This window comes from Grampus griseus, assembly GCF_964374135.1.
Source record: "Grampus griseus genome assembly, chromosome: 16".
NCBI lineage: Eukaryota > Metazoa > Chordata > Mammalia > Artiodactyla > Delphinidae > Grampus > Grampus griseus.
The window spans coordinates 79,404,408-79,426,132 of NC_139010.1; the positions used below are offsets into that span (position 1 = coordinate 79,404,408).

The 21,725-nt window shown below is 49.8% G+C and overlaps 1 protein-coding gene across 3 annotated transcripts in view; it reads right to left on the minus strand.

Annotated features, from left to right (window-relative positions):
• CTBP2 (C-terminal binding protein 2) overlaps positions 1 to 21,725 on the minus strand; it is a gene marked incomplete at its 5' end in the record, with an annotated part of 161,083 nt that overhangs the window by 99,091 nt on the left and 40,267 nt on the right. For 2 of the 3 annotated variants that reach the window (XM_082673405.1, XM_082673406.1), the window contains one exon: positions 13,778 to 13,881. Of the gene's footprint in view, positions 1 to 13,777; positions 13,882 to 14,620; positions 14,729 to 21,725 lie in introns of those variants that run through there. The other variant, XM_082673407.1, reaches the window with a different exon arrangement.

Consider the following 21,725-nt stretch of genomic DNA (forward strand, 5'->3'; position numbering starts at 1 on the left):
TCACTGTTGTGGCCTTTCCCGTTGCGGAGCACAGGCTCCGGATGCGCAGGCTCAGCGGCCATGGCTCACGGGCCCAGCCGCTCCGTGGCATGTGGGATCTTCCCGGACCGGGGCACGAAACTGTGTCCCCTGCATCGGCAGGCAGACTCTCAACCACTGCGCCACCAGGGAAGCCCCCCACCTCCATTTCTATAAACATTTCGGCCAACAGCTAAGACGGATGACTGTTTGTCTAAGCCCTCCGCTCTCCACCGTGGGAGCTAAGAGTCTGCACTCACCCAAGCCAGTCCCGAGAGGCAGCCAAGGCGAGCACCCAGGAGGATGAGGTCCGAGAAACCCCTCACCTGGTCCAGATGCAGGCGCCCCCAGGGCACACATGCCACAAGAGGTCCACACCCCGCCCCCCCCGCATGCGTATGCAGGAGTGTGTGTGCGTGTGAGTGTGCACGTGTAGGAGTGTGTGCATTTATATGTGCGTGTGAGTGTGCATGTGTGTAGGAGTGTGTGCATGTGTGTGTACATCTAAGTGTGCCTGAGTGTACCAGTTCAGCCAGAGATGAATAGGTCACGGGTGCTGGTAACTCAGCGACAGACTCAATGACTACCCCTCTGCAGTGATCACCTTTGGCCTAAGGGTCTAGGTTCAAACAAAAGGGAAGAGAGGCCAACAGTAAAAGCAGTACTGGCAACAGTCACTAACCACCACTCACGAAGGACTTACTGTGCACTGTGACTTCTCAGCTGCCCGTCACTGGGCAGGTGTGAGGCGGGATGTGCTCAGCCCAGGGAACGGTCTGTGGGACCTTGGGCAGATCACCTCAGAATGCACAGCCCGCTCCCCACCTGTGTTTGTAATGATGACACCTACACACACACCATCACTGGAGGCTGAGAATTAGTGGTAACAGGAGGATGACAGCACTGAGCAGTGTCCAGGGCACGGCCGGCCCTTAATACATCACTTGGCTGGTCTTTGTGGTCAGCAGCCTGCAGGAAGGCCAGGACCTGGGGAATCAGAGGGCCAGGCTTCCGAGGAGGGGAGGTGAGAAGACCCTGCTGTTCATTCCTCTCCCCTGACTTGCCCAGACCCCAGCCTCGCCCTCACAGTGCCAGCGAGCCAGCGTGGAGGCTGCTTCTGCTGAACAGAGAGACAAAAACAGGACAGACAGACACTCTGGGGTTTGAGTTCCCCTCCCTGCAGTGGTCCAGCCCGGGGGCTTGGCTACTGCAAAGTCCAAGCAAGAGGCTTGTACTGGTCTGGGGCCAACCCCTGCTGGGCCCTTGGGGAATGGAGCTCTGGACCCCACACACAGAATGCAACAAGCTCACCTGCCTGGGAGCATCTGGGTCGGGAAGCCTTCTCTTAGATGTTTGTTTGTAAACAGACTTAGGAGTCTACAGTGAGAGGACAGCCATCAGATCAGCCGGTCAGGTACACTCAACAGCAAGCCACATTTATACCCAACGTCCAAACGGTTTTGGGAGATGGGGATGGTGCACGACAGGCTGGGTGTGCAGGTCGAACCCAGACCTGCGTTCAAACCCCACCTCTGCTCCTGCCAGGAGCCAAGAGAAGGCAATTAACCTCCATTATCCATTAAAATAATAAGGATAAATAAAGATTCCCCCCCTCCGACTTTGCATGACTGGCCACACACATGAGACCGAATGAGGCCGTGTGCCCAAGAGGGATGGGAAAGCTCAGAACGCTTGGCTCACCTGGCCTCCTTCTGAGGGCAAGTGCTGGACCACTCTGGGCTTTTCAACTCTGTGTTCCACGGCCAAGGAAGGCCTGTGACGCAAGCCCCAACACCCAGGCACACTGAAGGGACCTCCTCCCGCCCCCAAGTCAACCTGGAGCATTTCCCACCAACTGCTGGGGAAACTCTCCTTTGCCGGGAGTCAGCATTTAAAGGGAACCCTCACGCCCAACAGGAAAAGACAGGACACTTCCTGGCTACAGGTTTGCAAGAAAAAAAGCTCTCGAGTTGCCAAAATCACTGCCTAAGGGAAAACACAAAGGTGCCCAGCTACCAGAGAAGGTGGCATCGCCAAGGAAGACAGCAGGGTTCTGAGGACTGCCCGAGCCCAGAGTCACTTGCTCCGAACCCCTCACTCCAGCCAGTCTGGTCTAGGCTGGGGTGGGGATGGGGGCACAAGACTACAGCTGGCCATCCTCTACATGGCCTCAGGTCCCTAGGAAAGGACCCCAAATTGCACACGGCCAAGCCCTGGGGAGGACACAGCAGGTCTCAGCAAGGTCACATACAGTGAAAACATTTTCTTATGTTGAAGATCGGAAGCTATTAACTGTGTTACTGGCAAGCACAGATGTTGTCTATATCTAAAAATTCCCAAATAGATCAATTAGCATATTATAAAGAATTTACTTTCATTTTCCCTTGACAGATCATAAAAGCCAAAACACAGCTCTCAGTTTGAAACTGACAAGTGCGTATAGCAGGAGATGCTCTATTAAATGGAGACAACAGCAAAAGAAAATGGTATTTATAATGATTAGCCACCTAATTAATTCTAAGAGTAGAATGTCAAAAGCTATAAATCCATTTCTTTGGTAACTGAAGCTCCACATCAAACTAGTCACTTCTGCGCTCAGAAAGGAAAAGCCCTAAAAATTCCTGACATCTGTGCCCTGCAATATGGCTGTTCCATTAGTTTTCCAGGTAAGGTACTTGAAATGCATGTGGAGAAGCAATGGAAGGATAGAATTCAGGGGGGATAAATACACATGCACACACAGAGAATTAGCAGCAATAAATTCTAAAAGGAAAATAGTTTAACTACCACAAATGTGTATTCTTGGATATGTGTTCATTTCCTGTGAACTAGCTCAATTTAAAGAGAGATTCTCAGGACTTCCCTGGCGGTCCAGTGGTTAAGACTCCGTGCTTCCACTGCAGGGGGTGCGGGTTCGATCCCTGGGATCGATCCCTTAGTTCCCAGGGAACTAAGATCCCACATGTCACGAAGCAACTAAGCCTGTGCACCACAACGAAGATCCTGCCTGCTGCAACTAAGGCCTGACGCAGCTAGCTAGCTAGCTAAATAAATACATACGTGACATACATACATACACACATACTGGGGGAAAAAAGAGAGAGAGAGAGAGAGAGAGGGAGAGAGAGAGAGAAATTCTCAAGCTTCTGCCCCATGAGGAAATCTGGAGCCCTTAGTGTTTCTTCAGCTTGAGGTGGCGGGATGTGTGCGGAGGAAAATTCTAAGACAGACAAGGCTATAACAATGCTATTATCCTCTGAAACGTTATGCATTTTCCTAAACCTGTATGTTTAGAGATTACCCTTTGGGGGAGGAGAAGGTGGGGACGAGAAAGACAGGCAGAATAAGAAACCATGAAACTAAAATTGATTTAAAAGATGCAGTTGTCCTTCTTCCTATACCTCTCTTCCTAGATTGCAAATCAAAATCTGCATTTAAATAGAATATTTTTAATGTAAAAAAAACCCAGGAAGCCCTAGGGTACAGAGGTATTGCGTTCAACATCTATGGGCACAGCACTGCATTTTAAATGAGATGTGGCATCTTGAAATTTACTGGATAGATTACACATTCCAAATTGTCTTGTTATTACTACTATTTTTACTAAATTCTCCTATCCTAATAAGTGTGTTTCTTTTATCGCCAGGCTTGTTAATAAAAGTAATGTGATATTACATCATGCTATCTATCAATTGAATCTTGAGAAAAGATTACACCGATCCAAGGATCTCATAAGCCCCTGGCTCTGATAATTCCAGCCATTATTCAGTGTGAAATTCAAACAGTCTGAATTCATTAACATTGGTTGTTACAAATCTGCATTTTCAGACTTTGCCATAAAATGCAGGAGTCCAAACCCGGTGACCTGAATCTAACAGCCTTTCATGCGAAGTAGCCGCGCTAACTGGCCTCTCCCAGCGCTGCTCCAGGATAAAGCCCCATGTGCTTGCCCCTCTCCACGGCTGACCCGGTCACCGCTGGGGAGGGTCAGGCCGAGTCGGCCTCAGCCCTGCTGGTCACACTCAACGTTCAGGCAAATTGCAGAGACCTGAGCCACTGACAGGAGAATGGGGACCCTCTCCCAGAGAAGGACACACATCATCAGACAGGTATCCAGGTAGCCAGTCACACCTGGGCACAGTACTCTGCCACCAGCACCTCGGCGCCGCCGTGGCTCGGATCAGCTCACCCTCATGAAATGAAGAGCTCAAACTCAACATGTGCAACATGTGCAAAAGGCCTCAGGGAACCCTAAACCTTCATTCCTTGACAAAGAAACATCACTACCAGGTTGGTGGGAAAGGAGATGGGTTCCACTTCCAACATCCCAGGAGGAAAACATGACAGAAGTGCCGTGAACCAGGAAGTCTAAGGTTCTGTCCATCTTCCGTCTCAACGTTCATAGCAGCCAGACCACAGGGGCCTCCTTGGAGAGACACACTCTGTGCTCCAAGCTCCTCCAGCCGTCGGCAGGTCACCAGGGTTCCCCTCCAAGCTAAGTGAAATGAATGACTATCTCATTTACTGATGCTGTTAATAATGATGATGGTGGTGGTGGTCATTCTCTATTAAGCCCTTACAATGTACCAGGAACTTGCCGAGTCCTCCTCAATGACTGTTTCGTTGAACTCCCGCTACTCTGAGGTTCAGTACTACTTACTATTCACCCCCATCTGACAGAGAGGGATTCTGAGGCACTAAGTGCAGAGGGGTTTCGTTTGCCCAAGGTTGGCGCCATCCGAGGTGGCCCAGGACACGCCCCGCAAGCATTTCCTGGCACTGCCTTCAGTACCTTTCCCTCCACCCACCACCAAGCCCACGGCCAAGTCTTCGCCTTGGCAACTGGAATCTTTACCTTCCCTGTGCAAAAACAAGACGGAGGTGGGCTTCCCTGGTGGTGCAGTGGTTAAGAATCCGCCTGATAATGCAGGGGACACAGGTTCGAACCCTGGTCCGGGAAGATCCCACATGCTGCGGAGCAACTAAGCCCGTGTGCCACAACTACTGAGCCTGCGCTCTAGAGCCCGCAAGCCACAGCTACTGAGCCCGTGTGCTACAACTACTGAAGTCCACGTGCCTAGAGCCCGTGCTCCGCAACAAGAGAAGCCACCACTATGAGAAGCCCACACATCGCAACGAAGAGTAGCCCCCGCTCGCCGCAACTAGAGAAAGCTCGTGTGCAGCAACGAAGACCCAATACAGCCAAAAATAAATAAATAAAATAAATAAACTTATTAAAAAAAAAAAAAAGAAGGCGGTGCCAAAGCCATGGGGCTCTGGAGGGACGCCTGTTATGATGCAATCCCAGACTAAAGAGCTGGGCGGTTTCCCAGCCAAGTCTAAGGCCGCATCACTCTGCTCTATTTAAACACGCAAGCAGAAGGCTTTCCAGCCTTAAACAGGCCTCTGCAGTGCTGCCACTGAAGCCTGTGGGAGATCAGAGTACAAATCAGTAAGAACCCTCTCTTCTAGAGGAAGCTGCAACCCTATGTCGTGGTTTAGAGTCATCTTCTGCTGTAATTAGGAAGTGGAAGTGAGTCTGAATTATGAAAGGCCAGGAGTCCTGTACTCTCAAAGTTAGGGTTTTTAACAAACATGGGACTGGGGTCATCAGATACGCATACACAAAATACCAGTTTCCAAATCTCCAAAGGCAGGCAAAGCATGCAGCCACCGTGATGGGTCCACGAAGGAATCTGATACACCCTCCATCTGTCCTTCAGTCCCAAGGGACCTGGGACTACAGGTCCTTGTAATCCCAGCTCAGATTCAATCAAGGCGGCTGAATCACAACTCCCCCTCACCCAGGAAGCCACCACAAGCACAGCACCCCAGAGGACAGGAGAGTACAGCTGGGTCCCCAAGCTACACAGAATTCAAACTCCCCGCCCCACCTGTGTCCCACCTGCAAGTAGGGGAGGCAGGGACAGGCTCTCCTGCCGCGGAAAGCTCGGGAACATGGACATATTATTTCAGAGCACATACACCTCCTCCAAACAGGTAGTGCACCATGCTGGCTTGCCTTCCGTCAGCAGAAGACACTCCCAGCTGACGCAGAATCAACCCTTCCTTCCAGACAGATGCTGGGACGGTTCCTGCACAGGTCCAGCCATCCCACACCTCCCTGGTCCCTCTGCAGCCTGGGATTCATTCATTCAAAAAAGAGTCCTGTGGCATCTGTAACGTGCGAACCATGCACAGAAAATCAAGGAGACCATGAGGGCATCGGACGTGACCTCTGCCTCACAGAGCTTTTGAAAATCACTCTGGAAGATTCCATGTTAACAGAGAACTAATCCTGAATCCGAGTCCATTCACAAAACCTTTGTCTACTTTCACCTGATAGAGTCAGAAGCCTCAGCGTCATCAGAGAGTCTGAAGTCCTGGGTTTCTGTGTTATAATGACTGGGCAACCCTCCTGCACCAGCGAACACGAGTGAGGACCCAAATGTGTTAGGGGGTGATGGGCACCCAGCAAAGACAAGCCCAGTAGGTTATCAATATTGATTAAGAGATGCAGATGAGGCCAAGGGCATCCTGAGTCAGTATCTTGCAGGACTGCGCACCCACCCTCCCACAGCGCTTCTTCCACATTTCCATTCCTGGGTTGTGGACACCTGTCTTCAGTCTGCAGAAGGGGTGGGACGCAGGTGGCCGTGACCGGATGAACCGAGGGGCACCCAGTAAACCTGCATTGCCCCAAAGCTCCTCCTGGGAAGGGGGAAGGGCTGTTTTGAGGCTCTGGTGTCCAGAACGAAAGCACCGCCCAGCAAACAGCCCCCCTGCCCCGGACCTGACGAAATGGATCGCTGCCCTGCGCTGCTTCAGCTGAATTTTTCAAGGAGTTGCAGGTTACACCCTGCCCAGGCCAACAAAGGTTTCCTTTGAGTTAAACAATGTATAGCTGAACCAGAAGAAGGGAGGCGACCACAGACCAGGTATTGAGTTACAAGACACAGGAACCAGATATCTTTGCCACGAACTCATTTTCTGCAAATCTCCTGTATTAAAAGACAGCACAATACCGTCCGACAAATCAAGGCTGCTCTGAGCGGATCCAACTGGAAGCTCACGAGGACATCTGATCCACCAGCCTCGAGAAAAGACGGAATGGGGGGTCCCGGGTGGGAGCCACTGGAGTTGATCAGTAGACACATATGAAGAAATGGAAATTAAGCACTGGCAGCAGATGTTCGGAACTGCTACGCACCCGTGGCTTGCGTTTTTGACCCCCACACATTCGCATTTTTTCCCTAACGTTCTATCTTCTTGCCGAATATAATTAATTTCAACAGCTTCTGTAACTTACCCCACAGGTTGTTGCTGTTTCCTTTACACAGTATACTGCTGAGAAATTGATTTGTTTGCTCCCTCTGTCTAAAGGAACCACGTTATGAAATATGTATAAATGTCACTGCTCGGGCTGCTGCTGAAGAGAAGGACAGAAAAAATGTCCCATCTTACTCCTTGCACGGGGGTCCACTCACGGCAGACATTCTCGTCCGTTACCAGCCTGCCTGCTCACGCACAAACCAATGAATCACGAAGCATTTTCTTTTTAAACCTCCTATTTATCTTTAACTGGTAGGAGTCTAAGAGAATTATCTCTTTTTTTAAAGGGAATTATCTTAATTGCTACGTAGAAAGAGTGAATTGCAAATGTGTTCAGTTAACCAGGAAGACTTTGTTTTTAACAGCACGGGGCCAGGTGGGAGTTGCCAAGGTTGCCGAAAATAAAGGAATCAATAAAGCAAATGTGTTGAGCTGCTTGTTAGGTGGACGCTAGGGAAGGGGGAAGCCGCAGGCAACGGTCCTGGGGACAACCTCCACCGGGGACCACTGAATCCTCAGACATTTCCTAAAGCCTTACTTTGGAAAATGCACCAAATCAGGATCCAGAAATTAAATGATGAAGAACTCTGTAAGTACCCCGGTTCTTTCCGCATCACGTGTGGGCTCTTTCTTGAGCTGTGGAGTACTTCCTTAGCATTTGCAGCTGAGGAATTTGAGGCTAAGTTGAAAGTAATGCCAGATTTACACTTGAACCTGGAGAGATGCTGTGTTCCTCCACAAAAATCTAAATGGAATGATCACCAAAATGACCTAAAAGTAAGATTATATTTTAAAAAGATGTTATTGGCCCAATGCATTCTAGAAATAGTAGTTACGTTGGCAGTGGTAACACACAAATGCTAAACAAAAATATTTATACAAAGAAATAAGCTCTTCGTCTCCCATTAATGACACCCAGAGCGCTGGATTGAGACCCAAACATTTTTAAATGAGAAAGCTCATTTCCCCACCCACTCACACAGTGACATGAACATCCTCGGTCTGAAACTTACAGCAAACATGAACTATCATTTCCTTCAACATGCCTGGCCCTTACCCCGCGCAGGCTCGCGCCTCCATCCACTCCTCCCATTCTCCCTCCCTCTCACACATACATGCTCCACGTCCCAGGGAAATGGTAAGGAGCAGACCAGTGACAATGGCCTCTAGTTGTCCCATAACCTGGGGCTGCTGTTCCTCTGTCTACTGGGAGGCCAGGGGCAGAAATGCTTCTGTGTGGCGTCTGTTCAGGTTCCTATCGTGGCTGGCCTTAGAGGTGCTTTCCCTGCACACAGCCACACCCCTGGGGACAAGGGGCAGCCCATGGTCAGCCCCCCTTCCCACGGACCAAGTGCTTGAGGCAGGGATGGACCCCACCATGCACACGAGAATGTGAACTTCCCGGAAAGCTGAGGACCCCACAAGTCATCACGACAAAGTCATCACTACAGAGGGATCCTGCATACTGGCAAAGCAAGTCACAGGACTGCGGTGTTTCAGCAGGGACCAAGGGAACCCTGAGCCTGGGGTTACACCATCGGTGTCCAAGCCTCAGGTCTACTCATGGGCCCCGTGTGCTGGCATATGATCTCAGCGTCAAGTGCTTCGCTAATAAAACAGGGATCTTGGGGCTTCCCTGGTGGCACAGTGGTTGAGAGTCCGCCTGCCGATGCAGGGGACACGGGTTCGTGCCCTGGTCCGGGAAGATTCCACATGCCGCGGAGCGGCTGGGCCCATGAGCCATGGCCTCTGAGCCTGGGCGTCCAGAGCCTGTGCTCTGCAACGGGAGAGGCCACAACAGTGAGAGGCCCGCATACCGCAAAAATAAAAATAAAAATAAAAATAAATAAAACAGGGATCTTAGCCAAGGTTATAGGATCTTGGGAAGAGAGGGCCACATACCTAGTATGTCCGCGCGCAACGCTGTATGGCATGCTCAGTATTGACCCAAGCCCTGCTCCACCAGGAGAGAGGGCCGTGGCCCCGCTGCTCTCCTGTGGCCGCAAGGAGCCATCCCTCCCAGGCACAGACTTCCAGCAGGAACACAGCTTGGCAGAGACCCTCCCTGGCCGGGAACCCCAGGAAGTACAGGCAGGCTGGCTTGTTGCGGACACATGGATGACACAGTTCCGGGCCTCCCTGGCCTCGCTGGTTGATTAGAACCAGTCCTGAGGGCTGGGAGGTGGGGACAGCACCAGCAGAGCAGTGACCCACCAGAAGGTAGGGGCCAGGGGCCTGACCCCCATGTGACCGGGGCAAGGACAGACTTTGAAAACAGAACAAAGGGACTAGGTGGATGATCTCTCTGGTCCTACCCAGGAGCCTTGCTGGGATCTGGAAATTCCCTGGAGGAAAGGACAAGGGCTGAATCAACACCTCCCAGAGAAGGGCTCCTACAGGAACTTGGATCTGCAGCTCATAAATAAAACACAAGCAAGAACCAAGACCCCAGAGCTCCAGCTGAGACCCCTCCTCCCCTCTCCGCAGACAGCAGGGCCCGAAGCTCCACCAGCATCTTCCCTGCCGCCCCCGTCTCGGCCTCCTGGCTGTTTCTCATCTAGAGAGTCCCCTGGAGATGAAAGGCCCAGCATATGTTGCTCTGGTTTGTGTTTTCCGATGTTGGCAGTTGTGCCTCTAGTCTAAAAACCGGAGCAGGATCACACGTCCCTAGTGCAGGCTGCATGGAAAGAGTGGACGGGTGACGGCCAGGGCAGGCCAAGAACTCCAGGGGACCCTGGAGGCCACAACACGAGGCCCAGCATGACCACAGCCAGCTCCCTCCAGTGCTCAAGCAGTGAGAGTCAGACTCACTGCAAGGTGTGGGCATTTATTTCTGGAGTAAAGCAATACTTTCCCTTCTGTTTCGCGGGGAAGAAAGCTGTGCTGGCAGAAACGGGGCAGAGGCCCTAATGGGGCCCACTGGCCCACTAAAGCCATACTCAGATCGGAGCGGCCTGGACCCCACAACAGACCTTGCGAGGCCCTCCCCTCTGAGTCACCAGCACCAGGGGAACCTCAGATCACCTTTCCCTGGGGCTCTGCGGGGCAGGTCAAGCTTCCACATCATCATTGCAATCTGTCAACATAAAGCAGCGCGCAAGCCTCTCTGGGTGCCGGCAGCCGGATACGCTGTCACGTCTTTGACAAACCGCAGCCACCGCTACGCCACCATCATTTTACAGAATAAGAGCTAAGGGCCGTGATTTGCATTTCCACTTAGCTGGAGACGTTTGACAAAAAGCACTCATTTTTCCCTGACGCTTCTGTTAAAATTACAAGGTAACTTGGTACCGCCACAAATATTAATGCTTAATAACAAAATGGCACAAGGAAAAACAATGACCCATCTGAACCACTGGAGAACTAAGTCTGGTTCCAGAAGTCAGCGAACCACGGAGCACGTCGGGGTTTCACTGTAACAAGCGATGACGTACAGAATGGACAGTAAAAGCAGAACAAAATGCAACAGATCTACATGTCGCGTGTTGTCGTTCATTAGTGATGACCAAATGAGCCTCTTTGCACGGGGGGAGGAGGCTGACATGTCTGATTTGAAGTTATGAAAAGAAAAAAGCCACAACCAGACTATCAGGTCTAGAATAATAGAAATAGAATGCTTCTAAGTGAGGGCACGCACAAATATACTAAGAGGACAAAAACGACGCATAAATGGTTCCAGCACCACACAGGTTTGCCATTCCAAGACTGCGACTTTTCATGAATTTTGTGTCTTTTGTCTATTTCCTTCTCTTCTGCCTACATTAAAAAGGATTTGTCTAGGAGATCTCAACAGGTAAGCTACCAGGTTGAAATCAACATGTGGTCCCTTGCTCTGGCTGCAATTCAAGATACCCCTCTTGTGTTGCTAGGTATTGACTGCAGTTGGGGCTGAATGAGTAGCCATCCAACGAGTGGGGTACAATGGACTGGGCACAGTGACAAGCCACAGAGAAAAGAGCCAAGAACTAACACACGCTTCTGGGACACGCGAGAACCACACCCTGTGAGTGTACACAGGGGTGGTCAGGGACGAAGGTTAACCCACTGGCAGGGTGCCCAGTGCTGGGGAGCAGCCAGGCCATCGGGGTCACAGTCAATGTGGGTGAGGTCACAGACACCACGAGGCATCCTCCAGGCATGGTGGCCATGCTCTAATGAGGGCCAACGCCAACGTTACACCAAGCTTCTCAAGCTCTTCCAGAGTGCTATCAAAAACTGTTACCCCAAATTATGCCCAAAACACATAAGTGCTGAGAACCACTGTACGAGGCCAATTGTGTGAGCGTGCTAGGTGCTAGGGAAAAATTTGCTATCAGGAATGGTGTTGCAATTTCATTCTGATATTGGATGCATTTATGCAATGTCAATGTTCCTCTCTCTGAGACAGAGATCACTGATAAACAGGATCCCGCAGTGGCTCAATTATTAGGTTGAGTCAAATGAAAATGCTGTTATGTAACCGTTTCTTGATATTTAAGAAGTCCATTTCATCCTTATACTGTGGACTTCCACATTCTTATCTTTAGAGAAGTAGTTTTCCAACCCCGTGGTGTCTACAAAACGTACCAAGCATCACTCTCAAGTCTTGGCACCCAGCCGAGACGCTCCCTCAGGTGAACCTCGGGTGACTTTCTGTGAAGGACTCGAGGATCGGGCACTGGCAGTGCTTGGACATGGAACTGGACAACCGTGGGGGTCTGACGGATTTCCATCACTGTGACCCACTGAAAACATCTTCAGTGCCGTTACCCAATCCTGGAATTAACACCCCACCAACCCCAGGTCCACAAAGAATGTGTACAACAACATCCCGGCCTGAGAACCCCGGGCAGATTCCAGCACGCAGGGTCTTTAAAAAAAGGTTTCTTTTAGAAGAATGAGTGAGAGCCAGAAAAGAAATAAATGTTGGCCTTAAAAGGCAAAGTTGAGTGTATACGGTTGAGAGTGGCCATCATGACTAATAGATACACCCATGTCCCACCCCCAAAAGAAGGTTCACTGATATTTCTAGTTTCTCATCGCCCCAGTACAAAGATTCTTAGAATTGTTCAAAGATTACGGAGTGTCTCTGATAAGTAACCTCTGTGAACTTCATGCTCTGCCGTGGCCTTTGGCTGGGCAGCCTTCTCAGATCACTCTTGGGAAAGGTTTCCGGGTTTCTACAAGGCGGGGGCTCGTGGGGACCACTCCAGTACAACTACTCATGTCACAAATAAGGCCTCCCAGAGGGACCTGCTGGGAAGTGGGCTCCGTGAGCCCAGGTCCGGAGCAGCAGTCCCGGTGTTGGCAACTGACCCTCGTCCATGGGAAAAGGCAGTGAGACCCTTCCCCGGGCCACACCCACTGGTTGGGTTGAGACTGAGGGTCAGTTCGGGCCCCCTGGCGATCACCGGCTAAAGCCGTGCCTAAGGCTGCATTTTAAGGCCAACATTTCTTTCTGTGTTATTATTTATTCCAGACCGTGTGTGCTGGAATCTGCCCAGGATTCTCAGGCAGGGAATCCTGTTGTACAAATTCCTTGTGGGCCTTTGACCTTTCTCCAAACCTGAGGGTCTGTCCTACTCAATACTGCAGGGAACAAGCCTGGGGGTTGACAGAAAGAACGGTGAGAAACGGCTCACACTCTTTTTTCTGGCTTTAAGATGACATTGTCAGCTCAAGGAGAAAACATTTTTTTCAACAGGATAAAAATCAATCATTTCTGAGAAGTTGCCACGTTGAGAGTCTAAGATCTAGGTTTTGTGGGAAATGGCTAAAGGCATGTTGAAATTAACTCAGGACCCCCAAAAGTCCTTGCTATGGACGGAAGACTGAACTCTGTTCATTGGTATTTTCTCAACCATACTCCAAATAAGCAGACAGTTGAAGGCTCTCCTCAGCCCACATCCCACATCCCTAATCCATTCCACCAGAAAAAAAACCATTCTATGTTCAAGACATCCTAGAGGTTGGCAAGTCTGAAAATCTTAGCTCATTAAAGATGTACCGTCCTCAGCAAGCTGCTGTCTCCCTAAAGACGTCCATCTACCATTTGCCCAAGCCACTCGGGGTGGCGTGGACGGTTTCCCCAATTCATTTTTATTCTTTGTAATTAATATGTCGAGAAGTCCTAACACGGCTCCATCCTGACTTGAGTTTCCTGGTGTAATTTCCATTGACTTATCTCTATAGCGGCAGCGGCAGCAGCAACAATCACTTTACACTGAACTATATTGCTTCAGAGTTAATTACATGTATTTTGCTTTTGATAAATGAAAATACCAGATGCAATTAACTGAAAGACAATCAATATGATCCCGCTATTAGATGTCCCGATGAAACATCCTGAGGCTGCCAGCGATCCAGTCATCAACAAACTGCAAACACATTCCAAAGGGGATTTTGAAAAACCTGAACTTTTACCTGGAGATATTTTACAATAACTCACCAATATAAATGTGTCCGCAAACTCTATAGTTCACACGATGGGCTCTCCGTCTTTTTAAGAGAATCCAGCTTCATCGGTTCAAAACCATTTAAGGCGATGAAACCCTGAAAGCAAAATGAATTGGATCAGTGAAGTTGAAGCAGTGATTTCTTCCTTGTTTACATCTAGCCATCCTTTAATTGCATTTTTCCAATGCCTTCGATTCTAAGCTACCAGAGGTTATTAAATGGTTTCATTAAAAATACTATTTGTCTTGCTTTAGTCACACACCAGATCAAATTAAACAGTAGAGCACCAGAACAAATGAACTCTTTCCATCTATTTTGACACGAAGCCAAGTGTGCAACACCAGAAGGTGATATTGTGTCATCGCCGTGAAAATGTCATTTAACTTCTTTGCATCTCCAAGTAGCAAGCAAAGGGACAAAACAATCATATTATCTTCCAGCAAAAAGTCTTACCAACTGTTTGAGAAATATGGAATTCAGAAGCCCACGGTTTATAAGTGCTATTAGCATAAATGCTGACAACTGTTAATCCACTGTAACTGATGAACGGTTGCAGTTGTCATTAAGAGAAGGCACTTTAACTTACTACTGAAATTGATTACTCAGTTAAGAATTCAATCCTAATGTTCGATAAAATTGCACTTTCTTGGCAAAGGCAATATGAAATGAGGTGATGCATTACACAGCACTCGCATTTATTTTACTATACATGGAATGAAGAGGAGATATATGGGACCATCCACATTATCTGAACCACTTCCTGTGCACACAAAGCAGTAAGAGGGGGCGGGTGGGGAAGTTACTCCTCCCCGGGGCTGACAGAAAAGGCAAACACCTGGGCAGGAGGCGTGTCCAGGTGTCTTTTCTGTGCCTTTCCCACGAAGGACAGATGCAATTTCAATATTGGAGCTGCTATGGCACCGGGGCATCTGTGTTTTAAGGTCGTCCTTTCTCAAGTCCCGTGAGGATGAACTGCTGCAGCCATCCCTGACCATCTCCAAGCTCACCTTACAATCAGTCAGGATACAAATAGTTGATTAATATTTTTTTTTAATGTATGAAATTACCGTAACCAGTTTCCCAGCTGCACTCTACTTTTCAAACCATTCAAAAGAAAACCATACTCCTGTGTTCTCTCTAATGTAAGGAAGGGTCCAAGTCCTGACACCAGCCAGCTCCTACTTCGCAATTACAAGAGTTCACAGCAGGAACAGGGTGGTCTCCATGGTCAGGGTTACCATAATACCCAAGGTCAAGAAGTGATTCACTCCCACTGTGCCTCCACACCACCTTACACCCCAAACTTTCCAATTCAAGGGAGATGGGTGTGGAGAACAGAGACATCCCAGCCTCTGAAATGCTAGGAAGGAGGGACGGGCGTGGGCTCTCAGTAGTTCCAAGCCTCTAATGACACAGTAGTTTCATGTTGACTAAGCATCTATTATTGCCAAGGAACCAGCCTTTGGAGGCAGTGAGAGCTTGCCTAGCAAACTCTCGTCCACCCTTCAAAACCCATACCCTAGACATCTGTGACACCTTCACTCCTGACTGCCAGGCTGTGACATACTCTACCCATCGCCAAGTCTCTAAATGTTTAAATGCCTTGATCACGCATTATTCATCTCCAAAGTCTTCCACGTCTGGGATACAGTAGGAAATCAAATATTTAACTAACTGCATATATAACTGCATATATATATATATACCTGTCTGTAACATTCTTTTCAACTAAGGTCTGAAGACAACGGCAACATGTTAACACCTACCTAATCTTACTGGTGGGCACAGGTTCTTTCCTTGAGATACTTCATAGTCAAAGTAATTAAACAAGGAACAGACAACGCGGACGGTGACGTTTCACGGAATTTTAAGCCAAAAATTCAGAAGAGCCTGCAGACTGCCCGAGCGAACGGTGATGGCTTATTTAGTGGATTAAGAATGTTAAAAAGCTTGGAAGACTGTCAGAATCTTTAAAGCAAGTGCCCATTGTTACGCGAAGGTGGAAAGAAGTACTTAAAAAGAATGCAGCTACAGAAAGGCTAAAAAGGCTAAAAATTCAAAAACACTTGTTTCCATAGATACTTGATGACAGTGCAACAGGGAGTAGTGCCCCGCAGATGTGCCAGGGGAAATGTTCTTGGCAGGATTCCTCCAAGAACTTCTAGGAGTATACAAGACACAGAAACGACTTAGCTAATTAAAATCACCACCGCTCCTCCACGAGCAGCCCCAGGAAGCTAAGCAGGCTCTTCCACCAAGCGACTCGGCCTCGGCCAGTAAATGCCAGGCAGCTCCAAGTTCACTCGCTGCTTCTGGCCGAGGAAAAGGGCATCTATTTTTGGCCCGTATGATCAACCTCAGTGAATCTACTAAACGTCACTTGGCAAATGTGTTCCACCCATAGTTGATGACGATGAGGGGGTGTGCGTGTGGGTGCGCGCGTGCACGCGCGCACACACACAAACACACACACACACGGAACAGCAGTACCCAGAGCCTGGTGGAGTCCAAGCCAGGGCTGGGGCTTTCATATAGGAAACTTATAAATTCACGACACATCGCCTAGAAGGGTCCCTAACCACCTGGATTTTTAGTTTCTTCTTACACCGAATCGGGCATATGAAAATTACCTTGTAAGTCTATAGGTAATAAGTCTACTTTTCTGAAACTGAATGAGATGCACTCTAAAAAGGTCTGGAAGGAGGGGTCCTGAGAGACTCTGCCCCGGCTCATTCCAGGAGGACCGGTCTGGCCCCCACTTGAATTTCGCCCTCTTTCAGAACGGCTCCTGCGCTCTGCTCTGTGCCCTGTGTCATCCAAACTCCAGAGAGAGAAGAGGGGCACACAGGCTCAGCGCGGGCGCCCCGGCATCCCCCCTCAGCCTGCGACAGGCAGCACCAAGTGCCCACCTACTTGCACTTACTCTGTATGAACTTATTCCTAACGTCTCTAACGCTTTGATGTGTCAGCTCCCGTTACCACTCGGGGCCTGCCTGAGCCCCACTTGGATTCTTTGCTCTGCCTGACTCGTATTTGGGTCATCTAGGCTTTAAGACGCCCGTCCTCTGTCCTGCTAGGGCAGGTGGGGGCCCCTTCACCCACTGCTTCCTCCCCTCCCAGATGGCCAGTGAGCAAAAGTGAGGCCTGGCTTGGACATTTATTAGCTGGAGAGAGATCCTCATGTGGTAACTGGACAGAAGCAGGAGGCCCAGGCTTGAGGACAGCACTGGCCTTATCTGGAACCTGCCCTCCTTCACACCGGGCTCATCTCAGATCCAGGGGGCCCCATGCACGCTTACTACTTAAACAGAGAACCAGAAAGTCGTCTGCAGAATCATCCCTTGGCCCCCACAGATTTACTGCAATAGAGGGGCTAGTGGGAGAGGACAAAGGAGAGAGCACGGAGTTAACAGGACACTGCAGAGAAGCAGCCCAGGCTCCACGGGTCAAGGTGACCAACGCCCTGGGACTCTGTCCTGTCTGAGACAGAGAAGGCAGCATCTGCCTCACAGGTGATCAGGTCCTTTCACAGTGGTAATGCCCGGGGAGCTCGGCGCTCGGCCTGTGCACAGCCAGTACTCAGTAAATCCAGTCCTCAGCAGGCTTGGCACGCGGCTCCAGGACACAGGACAAGCTTGTCATCATCAGCATCTGCTAAGAACCAAACCAATCTCTGCTCACATCACGAGATAAACGGTTCCTGTTTGGCCTAAGAGTCCAATACTCCTCACCACATCTCTGAGGGACCTACACGCTCCCCACCCCCGGGGGGCCTCGCCCTCCCCTTGGTGACAGTCCTGCGGGCATGGCTGTGCTCAGAAAAGGAACAAAGGACCGGGGGAAGAAGCATCCAGAAACCCCGGCCTTCGCTCTCATCAATGTTCTCTTGGCTCGGACGCTGCTGGCTGGCCCTCTCAAGAGGGCGCCTGTTGTTATCGAATGTAAGACTGAGCCCTGCTGAAGTGATGATGTATCGCCTTCCAGGAAATGCTGCTCCGCCCACAGCTGCAGGGCCCACAGCTACCTCGGGGCAACCTGCTGCCCACCAGTGCCTCCAGGCAGGAGGAGCCACTTGCGCATGGGCTGCTGCAAGAGGGACCCACAGACGCGGAACCTGAGCCCCAGCTCAAGGGAGCCGTGGTGACCTGAAGATCCACGTGCAAGCCCTGTGTCAACCTATTCGCCCCTCCTGCTGCACACGCTAGCCACGCAGCACCATTTCAGGGTGTCCGTCTGTGTAAAAGGGGAGTGACCCTCCACGGCGGAATCACGATGAGGATGTGAGGACATGGGACGCGGGTGCCAGGGGCTTGCCCACGTGTCCACAGCAGGGCCTCACAACTATCTCAAGTTCAAGGGTGGCAGGCGGGGAAAAGTCCCGAGTAGATGTGGAACCCAGAAATCCACAGAGAAACCAAATGTCCGCCCCCTAAAACCGACCTGCCCCTATCAGCAAGAAAGAAGACCTTCTGGCCCAAGCGGGACGTGCCCAGACAGAGGTGCCAGAGGCCAAGTCAAGGCCGGGGGCCGCGGCTCCTGGGATACATTCCACGGGACCCCTGAGCAGCCCGGGCCCCTCCCCACCCCCTCCAGCTCCCGGCTCGCACCTGACCACCCTCAGCAGGTCTGCCACACATCCAGGGATGCAGAAGGACCCACAAAGGGATGGCTTCCGGCTGCCCTCAGCTGACTAGGCGGGGTAACCAGAGCTGCATGCTTGGGGGGCTGCTGGGGGCACAGACAGGCATCTCTGAGCAACATGGGGAGTGGGAGGGGCCTGCAGCTGCTAGGATGTGGCCTCTCCCCGCACTCAGAACTCGGGGCCACACGTGTGTGATCTGCCCCTAACCAGGACCTCAGGCTGACACAGTGAAGGCACAAGCCCAAGTCACCTGGGAAGGGCCCCCCTTCCCTCCCCACGTGTATTTATGCGCCTGCCCAGCCTCTCAGTATTAACGCACCCCCAGAAAGGCCTAGCCCATCAGGCATGAAGCAGTGTGGAATTCTGGTGTGCTTGTCACACTGGGAAAACCAAGGAAAAGACTACGTCCTCTGAAGAGGGAAACGCTGGACAAGACGGAATTAACACGGTGTGACCTGACATACTTTCCCCTTAGCTCAGCTGCATCACTCCTTCCCAGGATCCAGTTCCACGTACTACTGCCTAATAGTGAATAAACCATATTAATTAGCTTGGAAACAATTTTCCTTTATTGAGGCAGGAGAACCCTGAAAGCTAATTCTTTCCATGTCCCTATACAGCCACACTGGTGTCAAGACACCTAAGGTCAAATCAACACTTCATTATTACTGCCCACCCCGCCATGTGCAAGAGTTTCAACTTCAATAAGAAAAATGCCCTCCGGGCACAAACTTTACATACAGTCTTTGTAGAGAGAATGTTTACGGAAATTTTGTAATATTAAATATGTTCAGCTGCATTTAAGTTTTAAGAACATGAAAGGGCCCAACAGCCAAGATTTCAGAACTCTTGTCTTCAAATATAAGGAGAGGCAGTGGAAAACTGTAAGGGAAGTCTTGGAACTCTGCCACTTTCTTAAGGAAAACAAAATAGGATATTTTCTCAGTGTTGTCTCAGGTGTAGTCAATTAACGTGTCCGTTCCCCTGCTGCCTTTCAGCTTTCTGCTTTTGCACCCACCCTACAGAGCCGGCAGATTTGAGCCCAGCTAGGTGACCAGGAACTGCCTAGCCTCGCAGCATTAGCTGGGCTTCAATCCTCTGGGGAAAGGCTCTGTTCTCAGTGGCTCCAGCAATGGAGAAATAAACAAGGGCGTGAGGCTGTCAGACTGGCGGGGCAGGGGGGAATTGGAAACAACTGGAGAAATGGACACGGAAAGCACATCGATAAACGGGTGCTGCAAATTCGGCACAACAGGAGCCAAGTTTTGAAAGTAAAAAAAAGTAGTTCAGTGAGCAGCAACCACACACACAACGACGTCATCCTGTGAATTCAAGCTGCGTTCCCACACCCCAAACTGCCCAGCTGGCCCCGAACGTGCAGGCAGCGGGTCTGGGCAGTCTGACTGCCGGTTCCCAGAAGCCTGGCTGGGCCCCCACGAGTCTGTCCCAATGTCAGACAAGCTGGGAAGCCACCCTGTTAACTTTGAAGTGCCCAGAGGAGTGGGGGAGTCCTCGCTGGGGGAGGACCCTCTTCCAATCAGCCTGGCTCAAAGGGAAGCCTGGCCCCTGAGGTCTCAGCCCAATGTATCAGGCAGCGGAGGTGTAAACCCACAAGTCAAATCAGAGACACCTGTAGGTGGCCTTTTGTGGTTTCAAATAGTAACTGAACAAGAAAGCTATCAGCCCAGGCACACGCGCCTCTAGGAGAGGTTCCGGAACCTGCTGGGAGTGGAAGAGAGATGATGTGGCCCAAGAACAGAGCCCAGCTAGTAGCAACCACGAACCAGTAGGGCATCTTGAAATGAATGCCCTGGCCTCGGTTTTCTCCCAGGTAGAGAGGAGGGCGCAGAAGAGGTGCTGAGTTCCTTTTCTTTTTTAGACTTTTTTTTTTTTTTTGATGTGGACCATTTTCAAAGTCTCTATTGAATTTGCTACAATATTGCCTCTGCTTTACGCCTTGGTTTTTTGGCCCTGAGGCACGGAGGATACTAGCTCCCAGACCAGGGATCAAACCTGCATTGGAAGGCGAAATCCCAGGGAAGTCCCCCGAATTCCTTTTCATTAGGCACCCCACTGACACTCTGACTGACAAGGGGCACAGGGTCAGACAGTAAGCAGAGGGTCTCTCGATGCTCAGCACAGCAACATAAAACTTATTAAGCTGACAATCTGTAACATAAAATCCAGGGATGACAAGAGCAAAATGTTGAAGAGTTGGTGAAACAAACAGCCCCCCACGCTTCAGTGGGAGTGAGAAAGGGCACCTTTTCTGAAAAGTTAGATTTCATCCCCCCCACCCCATTCTACCCCTAGGAAGTAATTAGAGGAGGAGTAACGATTCACATAAAAATAAACCATCTAAGATGCCTCCCTGAAACAGAAAATAGTTGGATAACTATCTTTCCTGATAACACTATAGAGAAAAACAAATAGCTATCATGTTATACCTACATACATTATGATACCTGTATCTCAACAAATTATTTAGTTTTAAAAATTCAAAAATATTTCACAACTTAGGAAAAACATTTACAGGTTAAATGGAAAAACAAATATAAGACTCCAAATGGTATACGTAAATTTTAAAATATTCTTTAAACGGTGAATCTCATTTGCTAGTGTATGCATACCATGCAGGAGACAGAAAAAACACCCAAGTTGTTAAAAGAAGTTATTTCTCCATATGCTAAGGTGATTTTTAAAATATAAGTCTTTCAGATCATAAAAATTGTACGTTAATCTTCATATTTTCTTCTATTTCTCCATTTTCTGCAAAGAGCAGGTTTCCTACAGTCTGGAAAATGTACAGTGAATTTATGTGGGCTTCTACATCAGGAGAGGGAGCTGAAGCTGGGGATGCAGAGACAGCTGCTGCCTTGGTTCCGGGCCATAGCATCACTGCAGAGTGGCTCTATTTAGGATCTGAGTCTTTAAGTAATAGCTGCACTGCCAAGGTGGGTTTAAAAGGAAGAAAGGTATATCCCCTCCAACCTCATGCAAATTTAATCTAGAAACAGGGTGTCCCTCTTAGGAATGCCAATGCATAGATCTGAATTCCAGTGGCCAAGCAACCTGGGAGAATCCCTGAGGGGCAGCGGTGAGGGCACCCATGCAGTGGGGATCCCTTGGCTCCCCCAAGGCCTGCAGGAGAGGACAGACACTGCAGCAAGGCAGACTTAGCAGGCTCCAGCCAGAAGAATGAGTAGAGAGAAGCAGAAAATATATATATGTGTGTGTGTGTACATATATATATATATGACTTGAGAATCAAATGGCCGAGTCCGCAAGCCCTGAAAAA